Consider the following 15,795-nt stretch of genomic DNA (forward strand, 5'->3'; position numbering starts at 1 on the left):
ATTTTGGTGGGACACCGAGCGAGCCGGAGCACTTTTTTGTGAAGTTGGGGCAAATTTTTTTTTTTTAAACTTGTCCTGTCCAACAGCTAGGCAAACAGATGAGAACTGAGGGCCTTTTCTGTTGGACATATTTTATTTTAACAAGAGGGGTTATTAATCTTCAGACAAACCAAAGGTATGTCTGAATAAACCCCTTTTGTAATTGAGGCCAAACTTTATTAATTTCAATCATGTTTGAAAATCTTTGGTGTTGGACCGGACGGAAAAGGAAAGAAGGGAAGAAGAGAGAGGGATGTTAGAGAGGGGGGGGGGGGGGGGTAGGAGGGTGATAATAGGAGGGGAAGGGGGGTAAGACCATGAAGCAGCATAGAGCAGACAGGTTTACTGGTTGTTTATCGTTACGGTACGGTTCAAATGTAGTACAAAAAGGGCGGGGCCTGTTCACACACACTCAAATATTATCAACACACCTGCTAGCTGCAAAAATGTCCACATGTCAACATGTACACAAAACAGATAGTGTTCACACACGCATACTTATGCCTTAAAACCAACTAGTGTGAAATCTTTCATTCATTCAATCATGCAAACTATTAGTGCAAAGGTGAGCTAACACCTGTGCTCAGGTGAGTGTTTATGTTCTTCTAAAATGGATGGTGGAATGTGAAAAGAAGGAGGAGGAGCGCCCAGCCACCCCCACACCCCCACCGCAGCAGCAGCGGCAGCCGGAATTCCCCCAACGCCATACGGGAACAGGCAGGGAACAACCGCCCCCCGGGCGACCAAGACCGCCACCCAGGCCAGGGCCAGCAGGACTGTCGCAAGGCCCCCAGAGCCAGAGAGCAGGGAGGCGCGGAGGGAAAGAGAGCGCTGCCCCAGCCCAGCCAGGAAATCAGCCCCCCCGCCGCGCCCGGAGAGCCCAACGCAGGGCCCCACCGGAGAAGGACGCCCACAGCCCCAAACGAGCACCCCACCACCACCCAGGAGTTCCGCGCATCCCCCCGCCCCGACCCCAGGTACGAGCCAGGACCCCCCAAGGGAGACCCGCTCCGCACTCCAGGCAGCCACCCACCCGGCCCACGGTTGGTCCAGGTAGGAGCAAGGCAGGGGCCCGCCGCCCCCGCCCAGGAGGGGGGAACCCCGGGGAAAAAAGGGTGGCCCACAAGGGGTGTTATAAATATGGCCCGACCAGGCTCGGCCATGTTGGAAGTTTGGCGGGGCCCAGCGCCCAGGGGCAAGGACCAGGACCCACCCCCCAGGGACACGAACACCCCCGGCTCAGGTGTAATATGAACCCCCCCACCGTGCGGAGAGAGCACCGCCGGGCCCAGGGAGCCGGCACCCAAGGGACACGGCCGCCATCGCCAAGGGGCCCGCACCCCCCACCAGGGAAGGGGTAGGGGACAGATGGACCCAGGTCCCACCTTCCTTGTAAAATGTGTGTGCGTGCATGGGTGTTTGAGAGGGTGTTTGTGTGCATGTGTGTGTGTTTATGTTTGAATGTATATATTGAAGGGGGAGGGGTGTGTGTACTAAGGGGGTTGCAGTTAAAATTGGCGAGTAGGGCACTAAGGGGACATCTCCTGATTACTCACAGTGATGTCCCCTCACCCTCCACACCAAGGGGCCCTAAATGTCTAAGGTGCGGTTAAAATTGGCGGGTAGGGTGCCAGGAGGACATCTGCTGCTTGCTTGCAGTGATGTCCAAGCACCCCCCCTACCAAGGACCCTATATGTCTACGGTGCAAATAAAACCGAAAGAGGGGGGGCCCACTCCATACGGCAACCATAGGAGGGGGGCCACTGCCAAGTAGCCCCCCCCCAAGGTGCATCGCAGGCTAGACCCCCCACCCCCTCACCCTAATATGATGTTATATGAGGAAGGGGGTAAGTTGGGGACAGCTGGTAGACTGTCCCCCGGTGGTCAAACAGCCGTCCCCCAGTTTGGGCAAGTTGGGGCAAATTAAATTACCTAAATCGGAACCCATGCGAGCGAGTGTAAAGTGCATCCGGTACATTTTTTCAAAATAAAACCTAATAAAACATTAGAACATTTCTGCTGACACAGGGTCACAAAGTGTGAGGTAGAGCATCATATCGGTCATTTAACACCACGGACGATGAGAGGCTGATTACAGAGGTCCAGAACCACCACCTCCTTTTCTGATACTGTTCATGCTTTTCATTAGGACAACGGCAGAAATGACAGAGCGGTGGTGCAGCCATCTGTAGCCAATGTGAGTCATGTGCCGTAGCCCCGGTTGCTTCACCGGAGCTGGACTGGATGAAGTGTGAGCCCCCCTTTCTTCCAGACTGAGAATGAATAGGAAGAGGCAAAACTGAAAATCCAAACTGAACCGAGTCATTAACAGGAGTTCTGTCCAGACGAGGAAACAAATCTAATGTCCACCATCAAAGGTTTAAAACCTTCGGGCAGAAAACGGTCAAAGCAGGACTTGGTTGAAAGGGAGAAATATGAACACATGCAACTTCCTCAGCAGTCAGGAGAATCAAACACTGATGGATGCTGCTTCTTACACAGGGAGAGTCACAAGTGGTTTTAATGATCCGATTACCTGGCAGGTGGAGGTGGAGCAGCTAAGGACAGATGAAATACAAAAAAACAGATGTAATCTGTTGGTCCATAATACACCATTATGAGACAGTCTGGCCTTACTGTAGAGATCTGTACTGAATTGGAGCATGGTGATCTGGAATGACATGACGACACTGACTTTAATCTCCTTCTATGTTCCAAGTCCTTTCCTTTAGTCCCCATATTGACACAAACCTGGCCTTACTAAATATTACGGTTCATTCAAAGGTCACTGAAGGCAGGTGCTAGAAAGGAGTCATTTCCCAATGACTCCCAGTCAGTCATTTATTGGTTTATCCTCCAAACCCACTTAGTCCTGGTCAGGACCACAGGGATGCTGAAGCATTCACAGCTACTGACAGTTTGCCAGTCCATCCAACATTTTCTTTAGTGCCTAGTTTTTTATTTATTTATAACACATCCGGTTATGATTAATTATGTTCATATCTAGCCAAAAGCAGTACAGCCCTAGCCCTTGCACTGCTTCTTTCTTAACCTTTGGACACTATATGCAGATTGATTTGAAAAAGGTTTCTGTTCGTAACAGAGCTGTTTTAGACCACTTCAATTCAGCATCCAGTGGGAATAATATAAATAAAATAATATAATATTAATACAAGTGTTAAAACTGTCAGGGCCATGACATCCATCAGATACATACAGTTGCAGGAGCAGAGCTGATTTTGGAAAGCCTATTTCTTAGCAAACACAAATGCCATTATCCTTTATTGGGTGCTGAAAGCTAAGCTGCCTCGATTGTTGCAGGCTTCCTTCTCATATGAGGATGGAAAAAAAGTTTTTAATGTCAACACGAATGAGGCAGTCAGCACACACTCACGCACCCTCTCCAGGGACATTTCTACGTCACTTTTAATATCCTCAAGTTGTGCATGGGAATATAAAAAAGGGCAAACAAAAGCATCTTCCTCTGGCAGGATTTGTTTTTTTTTTTTCCTGTTCAGAGATGATTGCTGTCAGGAATCCCTGAAGCATTCGTAAAGTTAATGTTAAAGGGAAGAATCTGAGCTGTGCCTGCACCTTCATGACTTAACTGTCTAAAGATCGTCTCTCCATGCACAGATGTTTTGATTGGCCAAGGCAAATATGTCATAACTACAGCTAAAAGCTTGTCTGCAGTTCACGTAAAACAGCTCCAGCTTTGTGAACTGCAGGCATGTTAACTTGAAAACTGTTGAGGAGTTTGGATCTCTATAAAAAAAAGCGTGGCTTTGCCTTTGGATACATTAGTAGTCGTGTTAAAAAAGAGACTTGCAAAAATATTATTAAATATTTTTGTAGTATGATTTTATTAAAAGACATGTTCTATATTTGATGTTCAGTTCAGATTGTTGTCATGTGTTTTCATTTTTATTTGTTGAAAGTTTCTGTTCTGTGTTTTATTATACACTTAATGAATAAAAATCTGTCTATTTCCAGATTGTTTGTACAATCAAACATATCATAAAAAAGGATGAATATCGGTGATTCTGGCCCTGCAATTACTTGGTAACCAATTGATGCTTAAATTCCCAATATCCCCCACCTCTACCATAAGGGGTGTGTTTTACAAGGTTTAATTTTTGCTACATTGCAGCATGATGAAAGAAATTAAAATGTTTTTTTTTTTGGTTAAAGCTATAACATAAACAAACAAGATATACTTACACATTCAGTCATTTTTTGTTTTGTTTACTTGACTCTCACCTTGGGTATGTTTTAATGTGGAGCTACAATCCAAAATTGCTTTTAGAAACAAGACTGACTGTACAAATGAACACGTATGCAGTTTGATTTGAATGTTGAAAGATTCTAATAAGAGCCGTACATTGCTGTGTAGCTGCATTTAAAAACAGACCAAAAGCCACAGTACATCCAATCTTGTGTTGCCTGCACACATTAGGTTACATACTATTGCATCTAGACGATTTTATTTTTGATTTAAAAAAGTATAAAGTAAAATGTAGAAAAAAATGCTACTTTAAATTTAAGTATTTGAGTTGCAACAGACACTAACAACTGTATAATACTGCAGGATTTTTTAAAATGATTTTGAACACCTAATTGAAACCTTAAGGTGTGATGCCTAGTCTAAACCGATCCTCCATTTATTTAGGGATACAACGGATCACCAAACTCACGGTCCGGATTGTGTCACAGTTTAAACAATCAAGGGATGTCAGCCTCTTTACTGCGTCCTGCTGCAACAAGTCTGTCTCCTGCCACAGAGCGGGACAGCAAGTCCTCAAACTGGCTCACAGAGAGACGGATGTACGTAGGGCGGAAAGCTGCCGTCATTCAGACGCACCTGAGGACGCCTGGATGATGTCATGAACCCAGACATGCACACGTGCACTGCACTCAAAAAACTGAATTATCACTGCTGTTGGATATAAATAATATTATTACGTTTGAATTACTTAAAATTGTGAGTTTCTCATATCAACTTGAATCAGTTGTGTTGTTTCAACGTAAAAATGTACGAAGCCAAGTTTACTTGACTCTTTTAGTTTCCCCAACTTAACTCTGTTATGTTAGCCTAACATCCCATGAATGTTGCGTCATCAAATTCAAAGTCACGCGAGACTTTGTGACTCTCGCCACACGTCTTCTCGTTCTAACGGAAGCAGCAGACACTGTGCCATCTTTCAAAACTATTTCCATCAAAGCCACATAAAAGCGGTAAGTGACATATTTAATGCCATTAACTTTGATAAAACAAAGTTGTTATACTGTTTTTTATGTCATGTTGAGGTGGAGACTGAAGTGTAATTTCATTTTAAGCTGCTAATTTATGCACCGGCGTGGACTGACGTTTTTGTATGAAATATATGATTCTGTAAGAGAACGAAGTTGTTTTGTAAGTGTGCTGAAACGAGTATCAGGTTAGGATCAGGGAGGACAGCTTATACAACAAAAATACCTAACAGTCGAGTTTTATGAACGCAAATGTGAGTGCTAGCTAGCTTAAACGCAAGTTCTTTGAAGTTGCTAACAATGATTGACAGGAGTGGGGGGAGGGCGAGTTGAGCACCGACTTGTCTCTCCACCATCTTTTTTTTGACTACACATGCAGCTACATGCTCCTTTTTAAAAGTATTTAAACGTAAGTACGGATTTCTGATTAATTGTGAAGGAATATAGATAAGTATTTCAGAAAATTGGGAACATCAAAGCCAAAAGGCCATCCAGCAAAAACTGTGACTTTTGTAATTCTGTTTGAGGTAACCATTAAGCTGTCATATTTGTCTTGTGTTGTTATTTTTTTCCTAGGTAACTGTGCAGTCTTCACACGCATTACAACAATCCCACTTCATGTCTCATCTGGGACTGGACCGCTATTCTGAAAAGATGCAGTTTTCCACAAGAAAGGAGGCGCAGCTGGATCCAAAATAGCCGAAATTGTATCTGTGGCTGACCAGGTGTGTATATAGTTATTAGCAAATATTAAGTACAGTATATTGATATCCCAGCATCATCCTTGTAGTAACACAAATAATGTAACACTGGAGTACTCAGCTTGGTGTCTCTCATACTTCCCTACACAGTTATCTTGTTTCCATAATCTTGTAATAATGTATTCAGTTTTATGTGTATTTTGTCAATTTTTATAGAATATTTATGTTTTTTAAATATAAAACATCCTGTTTTATCCTGCATATTTTAATTGAAAATATTTGGGAACCCCAAAACATAATTTCCTCATTATGGGACTACTTTTAGATGTCTTTGGGAGGGGGGTGATAGGTAGAAAATTTATGGGGGCCTTCTTGAATTCTTTTGTCTTGTAAAAACCAGCAATATGTTTATAAAGCCTGTTTCTCATTGTACTTTGCAGAATAATTCGATTGTAAAAAGAAGTGGCATCCCCCGAGCCCTTGAAGCATATCTTAATGAGGACCCTGCCAAGCTAGTGTATGAGTATAAAGTAAGTTATTTTATGCCCTTTTTTGTACATGAACAGCACTTTTATACTAGTACACTTCCTGTAGAGATGGTATTATGGTAACCTGAGATCTGAAACAAGGTCAAAGCTTTCTTGACTTTTCAGTGCATGTACAAGGATTCATTTTGTAGCTGAATCAATTATGGTGAGTTGTATCCAGCTCAGCGTTGTGGTAGAGTGTCCGCTCTGTAACTGTAAAGTTGTAAGTTCAAATCCAGGCTGAGTCAACACCCAAGACTAAAAATGGGACCCAATGCCTCCCTGCTAGACTAAGCCCAGAGCGCGGCTGTGTCTGCAGCTCACCGCTCCCCCAGGGGAGGGGTCAAATGCGGAGAACAGACGCATAACGTTACAGCTAATTTGACTTTAACTTTGAAATGATTTATGGTTCATGAGCTGTGTGATTTAGTTGATACTGTACGATTATGGAAGTTGTTTTATTTTCAATCTTTTAATATTCATTCTGAAATTTCAAAGCTTTGACTTTTCTGATTTTTTTTTTTTTTTTTTTTTAACCATTGAATTTAAAAACGGCAAAATGTTACGCTCAGAAATATTAGCTTTTATCTTTAATATATCAGTGTTTTTAATTTCGAGACTCAAAATTTCGATGGTCCACAAATTCGATGGAAAAAAATTCGTAGGTTAAACATGCGCGTTTGTCCCAGTGGCACAGCTGTCTCACCAGAACAACTAATCAATCTGAGAATACCTTGATATTCAGCCAATCACATCATGACACCAACGTAACGTCAGCGTTTGCTATGTTCTATTGGAGCCCAATATGGCAGCAGAAATTGCTTTATATCTCCTGATTCTCTCCTCATTTACATAGTTTTATTGGTCACAAAACGTGTCACCTTTCTTGTAATTTTTTTTAAAATATTTTTTTCTGAGGCATTCAGCCGTTAAAACTTTTAACTACCATATTTTCACTGGGTTATTGGGCGCAGTCTCAGTTATGGCAGATTTTTCAGTATTTGACACATACAAAAGTCGCACCAGATGTTGGGCATGTTACACCTGTAAAACATGAATGCTATTGTTGTTGAACTTTCTGACTGTGGTCGGAAAATGCAGGAAGGATCCTCTCCAGGGCCTACGGTGGATTTTTTAGAAGGAGCAACCACGAATTACCAGATAGCAACTATCTGATGGGTTTACAAAAGAAATCACCACACTTACATTTTCATCATCCAATCACAAACACACAGAGACATACATATAGTTAGCTTTAAGATGAAAACATAAGTGTGGTGATTTCTTTTGTACACTCGTCAACACATAATATAAGGCGACAGTTGCTATCTGGTTAAAGATGAACTAGTTAAACTTTTAATGGCTGAATGCCACTGAAAGAAATATTTAAAAATTTACAGGAAAGGTGACACGTTTTTAAGACCAATAAAACTATGTAAATAAGAAGAGTCATGCTGCGTCATGATATGATTGGCTGGTTATCAAGGTATTCTCAGATTGATAAGTTGTTCTGGTGAGACAGTTGTGCCACTGGGACAAACGCGCATTTTTAAGCTCTGAATTTTTTTCCATCGAATTTGTGGACCATCGAAATTTTGAGTCTCGAAATTAAAAACACTGAAATATTAAAGATAGAAAATAAAATTTCAGGGCGTTTCTGTTTTTAAATTCAAAGGTTTAAAAAAATCAGAAAGAAAATTCAAAGCTTTAAAAATGCAGAAAGACTGGCGACCTGTCCAGGTTGTCCCCTGCCTTCGCCCACAAGTGGCCGGGATAGGCTCCGGCAGCCCCGTGACCCCGAAAGGGAAAAACGGTTAAGAAAATGAATGAAATAGGATGAATATTAAAAGATTGAAATATTTCAGAATCTGATTGAATTAAAAACTTCCTTACACGGTTTTAGAAACATTTAATTGAAGCACCCTTTTCTCTGTATGTTTTTTAGAGCGAGAACCCTGACGAAACAAGTGCAAAACTGGAACAGATCATGATGGGAATCTATGTGATCAAACATCCAGGTGAAGATGCTGCTCAGTAACCAGAGGACTTTGGGATCAACGTTGAAGGTGTTGCAGTCCTTCATGAACTCAAAGATGTTGCCAGTGCTCATGCACTACCGTTTGGCCTCGTGCATGACCTTAACCTGAGCAACCCTCCTGACCTCAAGTACACTTTTGAAAATATTCAAAAGGTCCTCATGGAGCTGGAGTCACATCAGCTTTTTCATCTAAAGTCCAGATGTTGAAGAATAAGCTGCTGAACTAATGTCCTACACACACAGTTTTTGTTACCTGGGACATTGTTCATTGTGGTTGGAGATTTTGGCATTTTCCTAAAACCTTTTATGTTGCTTTCTGCTGATTGGCTATACCTGTTAACTTTTTTATCAATAGTTTTTTTATGGAAAAGCCTGTTTTGATGATGTTGTGGTCAAACTCTAGAAGGTGCTGTTAAGACTAATTTCATTGCTGTTACACCCATTGTTCATTGTGCATGAACATTTGGGCATTTTCTGGCTGGACCAGTTGACTGTTTTGTAAACTGTTTTTTAAGGAAAAGACTATTTTGCTTGTTGGCTGTCTAAATAAAAGGGATATTATGACTAATTTTGTCTATTTTCATTTCTCCCTTCCATCTTACAAGCTTTATAAATATACTGGTAGGTATTTTGTAGGAAAAAGTAAAGTCAATTAAGTTCAACTTGACTGCACTGCTGAGTTATTCTTACTCAATAACATTGTATAGCTTTAATGTATATTCATTATATTGGCTTGACTTAACCCTTTTACATAAGTTCAATGTGAATGTTGAACATAAAAACAAAGCAATCCATCTAAGTAGCACCAACTTAAGAAAGCCTTGTACAACGAACTTAACTGAGATGAGTAAATCGGAAGTAAACGATTGCAGTAATACCTACTTGACAGACTTATGTGGAACCACTTGACATAACATTGTTAAGTAAAGCGAACAGCTTTTTTTTTTGAGTGTGCTCCTCCATCATCCTCTCCGTCCTCCATGATGAGGTCAGGAAGAACTTTTGATGGTAGCTCCTCCCACACGCGGCGGGAGCTTCAGGTTTGTTAAAACACGTCTGGACAAGTTTGACACGTGCTAAAGCGAGGACGGGGAATTTGACGGCAGATCGCATTCAACACCACACAACTGTTTTAAATGCTGCGCACATGTGGGTGGGAGGTGTGGTAATCTGCGGCACATGTGTGTGCCAAACCGTGGCTTGTGATCCATATGGATCACAGATCAGCCATGATTCGTTACACCCCTACTTAGCTCTAAAGCTGATGGGGAATCTGGCTTTATCAGGAATAAACCAAGTCTTTACAAAGAATGCAGGTCCTCACAATGTTAGCAGAAAGGCCAAAAAAGGTCCTACAGAAAAACCCATCTAATGAAAGGTTATCTATGAAGGGTTAGTACACTGAGATCTTATTACTTCTTTCACTGTTTGACTTCCTTTCTTTTTTTTCTCATGTCTCTATGCTTTTGTGTATAGAGAGTAACTGAGTTGTGCATGTGTGAATGCTCGTGTGTTTGTGTGTGCATGTTAGCCCAGTTGCAGTGTGATAGAGGAGACTAAACCTCCAAATGAGCCGCACTTTTCAGGGTGCAGGGTGTGTCCTGGGATGAACCAGAGGGAAGACTTCCCAGGTTATACGCCCTGAAAGACTCAATCATCATACATGTACAGTAATTAGTCATGAAACTGATTGGTAAATACATGTACATTCTCATACATCCACAAACACTTGTAAAGAATTCAATTGTTACTCTTAATCACACACACATAAGACTGTTAAATATTAAGTTTGTCAAAATGAGTTTAAATAATTGTTTGAAAGGGAGGAAGTGAATCTATATGTCTTGCTTTCCTTAGTTTATTTTTTAATTTATTTTTTACATAAATTTTCATTATCCAGTTTATAACCTTTAATAAAGCTATTTACCAACAAACATTCAGGTAATTAACAAATCCACAAGTATAAAAAATCTAATGACAAAGAGGAAGTACATGTTAATTACATAAGCAGAAGAAACATTAAGTCAGAAATCTTTTGACAAATCACTGCTGAATAATTTAAGGTCAAGTTGTCTGCAGGTCAGCTTTCTGCTGAAAATCAGGGTCACAGTTGACTTGTAGAGATAGTGGTAGATCCGCGGCGCAGTGATTTTCTTGAAATGCTATTGGACTTGGACCGGTTCAGTGGTCCATGTGGTTAGGCAAATGTTTTAGTTTCTCACCAAGATGTTTGGATTTTTTTTGCTGAATCTTAATAATTTGATCTTTTTTTGGCAATTTCAGCATTCCTTCTGGTGAGATGGTCACTCAGATAAACAGCAGATCCTTTGAGATTTTTCCTTTGCATTGAGAGCAAAAGAAAAAACACAAATTTCTAATTTGTGTTTTTGATTTATTTACCTGATGATGATTGCTGGTTTATCAGTCTCATTTCTCCCTGGAAACGGATAGGTTTTGATGTTGTCTAGATCCAGGGTGATCCAGGGTGATCCCTGGATCTAGAGATCTTTAGACACATATTTTTCTGTTTGTTCATGCTGGCTGGGCTCCTGAAGTATACTCATAAGGCCTGTGCAGACGTTTAAGGTTCATTTGATTTGGGAAGTTGCTTCTGCAGTTTGGTGGGCAAAAATCACACCTTTGTACAATCTGTGATATCAAAATAAGACTTCAGAGGAAGTTTGCTTACACTCCTGGTCCCCCACCCAGCCCCATATTCATCCATGTAAAGACTGAACTTGTCACCAGACTTGACTTACAACAGACTTCTTTCTTTACTGTCACTTGAAAAAAGGGACCTGAGAGTATCTCTCAACCGTCTAGTGAGGAGTCGAGCTGACAGGAAGTTGGGTCCTCATGAACATCCTGCAGACTAATGCTCCAAACATTGTGATAGTGGACTCTCTGTGTCACCCCTCTAGAGATGTGTGTGTGTGTGTGCTGGAAGACAGACTTCTTCAAGACAACACGTTACATCACAGGAACTCTTGATAAAAAAGGAGAGTTTGGATCTGAATTCCCTCCAATACAGAAAATGCAATCTTTTTCTTGCTTGTTGTTGTTATTTAAATCTTTATAAACTGTTCAGAAAATGCAGTAAAATCAGGAAGCTGTGATTATTATAGGGTTGAAGTGAATATAAAGTGTTTTGACCACTCTGCAGTGAACCTTTGTCAGACCATAAAGGGATTACGAGTTTCTTACTTTACTTTTTAACTCCAAATTGTTTTGTTCTGCTTCTACCAATCAGCTGACATACAGTATACATTAGTTGTAAATTATGATCTTTTCAGTAATCCCTTATAGCGACAAAAACATTTTTTAATGACTAATGGAGGTTTCCTGTTGAGAGTAAAAACACAGTTCCCATTGTTTCATCTGGAGGATTATTTTTTCTGTAGTACTTTAATAATTACTGCGACAAACTCCCGCAGAGGCACACTTCAGTTGGCATCAATCTATTGCTCACACAGCCTTTTATTAAACCACTGATTGTTTTCATATTCCCCGCTCGCTCAAACCGGTACCTAAAAATGGAACAAATGAAATGCAGCGAAGAACGAGTTTAAGGCCGTAAGAAAAGTATAGACTCTCGCTTGGCGTCGGGGGCCTGGGCTCTTCTCCCTTTTTGTGTGGTGGGGGGCCAGCACTTCATGAGATGTGGACCCTGTGAACCCTTCACCAATTGGATGTCAGTTTAGCATCTGACCCAGACCTACCCTCCTTCCTCATGTACAATCACTAATTAGGGTGATTGGGGTGGGGGTGGGGGGGTCAGCCTGTGATGCATCTTGGGGGGGAAGCAACTTGCAAGCAGTGATGTCAACACACACTTCCGACCCTGTTTGCATTTGTGCTATCTTAGATGACCCCCCCCCCTCCATTGACGTGTTCTCCCTACCATGACAAAGGTGGATAAAGGTGGAAAGATTTCATGTAATCCATGGACACCAGTGAAGATCACAAATCATTGAAGAAAAAAGGTTCAGAGCACTGTCTAGTGGGTCTAGATGACCCAACTCCCAACGTTAAAGTGCCTAGGATGGCACAAGGGTTACCACAATGAAATCATTTGGTTGGTAGGTTTTTATTTTATCTACCAGTCAACTTGGCTGGTAAGTCAACAATTAGATTTTGGTGACTGGGGATGTGACTAGGGCTGGGACGACACTGGGAAATTGGGTATCAATCTGATACCAAGAAATTACAATATCTGCATCGATACTTTTTCTTGAAATGTTTGATTATTGAAAACTTTTGGAAATACCTGATTTTTTTTTCATTAAGTGTATAATAAAACACAGGACAGAGACTTTCAACAAATACAAATGTTTACTAATTACAACAATCTGAACTGAACATGCAGGGCCCCCTGGTCCACCGGGGGCCCTAAGCTAAATTTAATTTGTGGGCCCTCCAACTCATCAGCAGCATCAACAAAGCGCAACTGTTGTTGTAATACAAATGAGATATCTCTATTAATACATTTTGTGAATGCATTATTGTTGCAGCTGAAGAATTGAATACGGTATATTGCCTGCATGTTGGATGCACATTAAGTGGTGGCAAACCAATTAAAATATATATATATATATATATATATATATATATATATATATATATATATATATATATATATATATATATATATATATATATATATATATATATATATATATATATATATAAACATTAGTGAAATAAAATTAAAGAAGGGTCTACAACGACCCTTTAGATATAGCAAATGCTTTCAACACATTTTTTGTGACCTCGGCCATAAACTTGACACAGACATTGTCTCCTGTTACAATTCAGCCTGTTGTAATGCCTGTCTCAGTAAAAGAATCAACATTTAATCTAAGTCCAGTATCACAAAAACAAATCGGGAAAATACTTAACTTAACTCTGAAAGCTGCTAAGCTGTACTAAAATTTAATGATTGTTTGACCCAATGTATGACCAGCTGGGTATCAGCATGCAGAACCTCTGAAACCTAAACAAACTGTTCACAAACAAGCTCTGAAAACTTTGGACAAAAAGCCTAAAAGCAGCCATAATTGTGAAATACTTCAGAAACACAATCTACTAAGTTTCAACAATATGATTGAACATGCAGATTTCGTATTGGTATATATAACCCTTCACTGTCTGGCACCTCCCCAACTTCAGGACTTTGTCAAAAAAAGACAAAACAGAAGCACTAGAGCAAGTTCAAGAGGCGACTGCATCATTCCTTCCAGAAAAAGCAGCTTTGGACAGACTCTTTTCTCCTTTAGAGCCTCTCAAACCTGGAACACAATCCCAGAAAGCATTCGAGAGCTCTCCACACTTCCATCGTTCTCAAAGCAATTAAGATCATGTCTGCTGGAAAACCAAACTTTAGGGACAATGCCAGAAAACTGTTTGCTAACAAAAGTTAGAATAAATCATTGGGGGGGGTAGTGGTCACATTTGTCATAGTATTGTTCTGATTTGGGCGATTTTATTCATGTATACTTTGGGGAACTATGTATTTGAAACTGTTTTAAACGTAATCTGAGTTATGTTAGTTTTATGTCATTTTATTTCATGCAATTTCATATTACTAATGTACTTTTTTACTTTATTTAATTTAATGTATAGTCTCTTGGAGGCTGACCATGGTCAGAACGGGACAGAGGATGGAAATTAGCCTAGGCTACAATCCTGCATATTTACAGTGTCTCATTACTTTTAGAGCACTTCACACTGTTCATTGTATGCATTGTCCCTTAAATAAATAAATAAATACAAATACAACAGTGCAAAGAAAAAAATATGAATGACAAATGTGTATATATAGATATATATGTTTTAATGTAACATTGGGCACTCAACAAATGACATTAACAAAACTCCAACTTATTAAAAACAGTAACTTAATAGCAAACCAAATAATGATAAAACAATCCAAAATAAAGAACACAACAGCTCAATAAGGGTGATTTTGGAAAGTCAAAGTCTTTATCAGTCTGAAAAGGAGCTCTTTGCACCAAATCCATTCTTACTGGATCAGAGAGTGTGGTTGGACATTCAGCTGGACCAATTGGATTTGAGGTTGTTGGAATTTTGGATCCAGTTGGCTCTTCTTCCATTCTCTCTTGGAGCCTCTGGAACATTATAGACACAACTTTAACAAAAGCAAACAGTGAAAGGTCAAACAGTCCAATCAATCTACATTAACAGTTGCTGTGACGCTGGAAGCAGAATGTTGGAAAGACGTGCCTTCACTTTTGTGTGTGCGCGCACATGTATGACTATTTTTCAAGTAATAATGAAACAATAAGTTAGGTTCCATATTGGCAAGATTTGAACTTACCAGCAGCAGCATCACTTTCTTGGGGAGGATTGAGAACATCTGAGGATAATTTCCCACCGAGTGGATGACCAGGTAATCACTTTGTCAGCAGCCAGGGCATCAAAATTGTTTTGGATGGAGCAGCTGAGATCTGGGCAACACTAGGGTCAATGAAAAAAGAGTTGAGACAAGGCTGAGTCTAGGTCTACTGGTTGGTTCACAGCTTTAGCTGCCATGGTGATCCTGGTCAAGGTTATTTATTTTTTCTTGGATTTCACTCTGCTGAAAGGACGGCAGAAGGTAAAGGTAAATGTGAGCTTGTACGACGACCTGGTGATCGTGGAGTCATGTGTCTCAAACCAGGGGAGGCACAGATTTATGGCACAACCAGGAGATCCTAATGATTTCCTTATGAATGGTTGAGTTAAATGTCTTGGGTGAGGAACTGGATCAGACCCTAACCAAGGGGACGACTATCTAGGGCAGAGACTGCTGCCTGTGGCTCACAGGTAAACGGGGGATTATTATTAGCACAAGCAAAAGTTAAATTACTAAAATTGCCAGCTGCCCCCAAGTCAATCATAGCCATGGTTGCTATAGACCTGCTATTTATTTTCAGGGCAATTGATATTTAAAAAATAAGAACAGTTTCACTCACCAGCCGCCCCAAGCGTCGTGGTCGACGATCAGGGCATGATCTTCAAAAGTGGCCTGGTGGACTGCTGTGGGTTTTCGGGTTCTCAACATATTATCCAACCAGGTGGCCAAAGCCATCAGTTGATCCAAGTCCATATTCTCATAGTGACAGGCGATCTCTTGTTGGAGCTTCATAGAGCGACTCCGGTGGAAAGCCATTTTCAGGCTACACGGAGACCAGTTTGTGTCGTCAGTGATGAAACCCATTGCGAATTAGCCATGTGAAG

The 15,795-nt window shown here is 40.7% G+C and overlaps 1 long non-coding RNA gene across 1 annotated transcript; it reads left to right on the forward strand.

Annotated features, from left to right (window-relative positions):
• Positions 1 to 5,161: 5,161 nt before the first annotated feature.
• LOC105358694 (uncharacterized) lies at positions 5,162 to 8,671 on the forward strand. Its single transcript, XR_002872418.2, has 4 exons — positions 5,162 to 5,275; positions 5,867 to 6,015; positions 6,432 to 6,521; positions 8,464 to 8,671. It is a non-coding gene; the product is annotated as an uncharacterized LOC105358694 (long non-coding RNA).
• Positions 8,672 to 15,795: the final 7,124 nt, after the last annotated feature.

This window comes from Oryzias latipes, chromosome 20, assembly GCF_053564925.1.
Source record: "Oryzias latipes strain Hd-rR chromosome 20, Olatipes_Hd-rR_3.1".
Taxonomy (NCBI): domain Eukaryota; kingdom Metazoa; phylum Chordata; class Actinopteri; order Beloniformes; family Adrianichthyidae; genus Oryzias; species Oryzias latipes.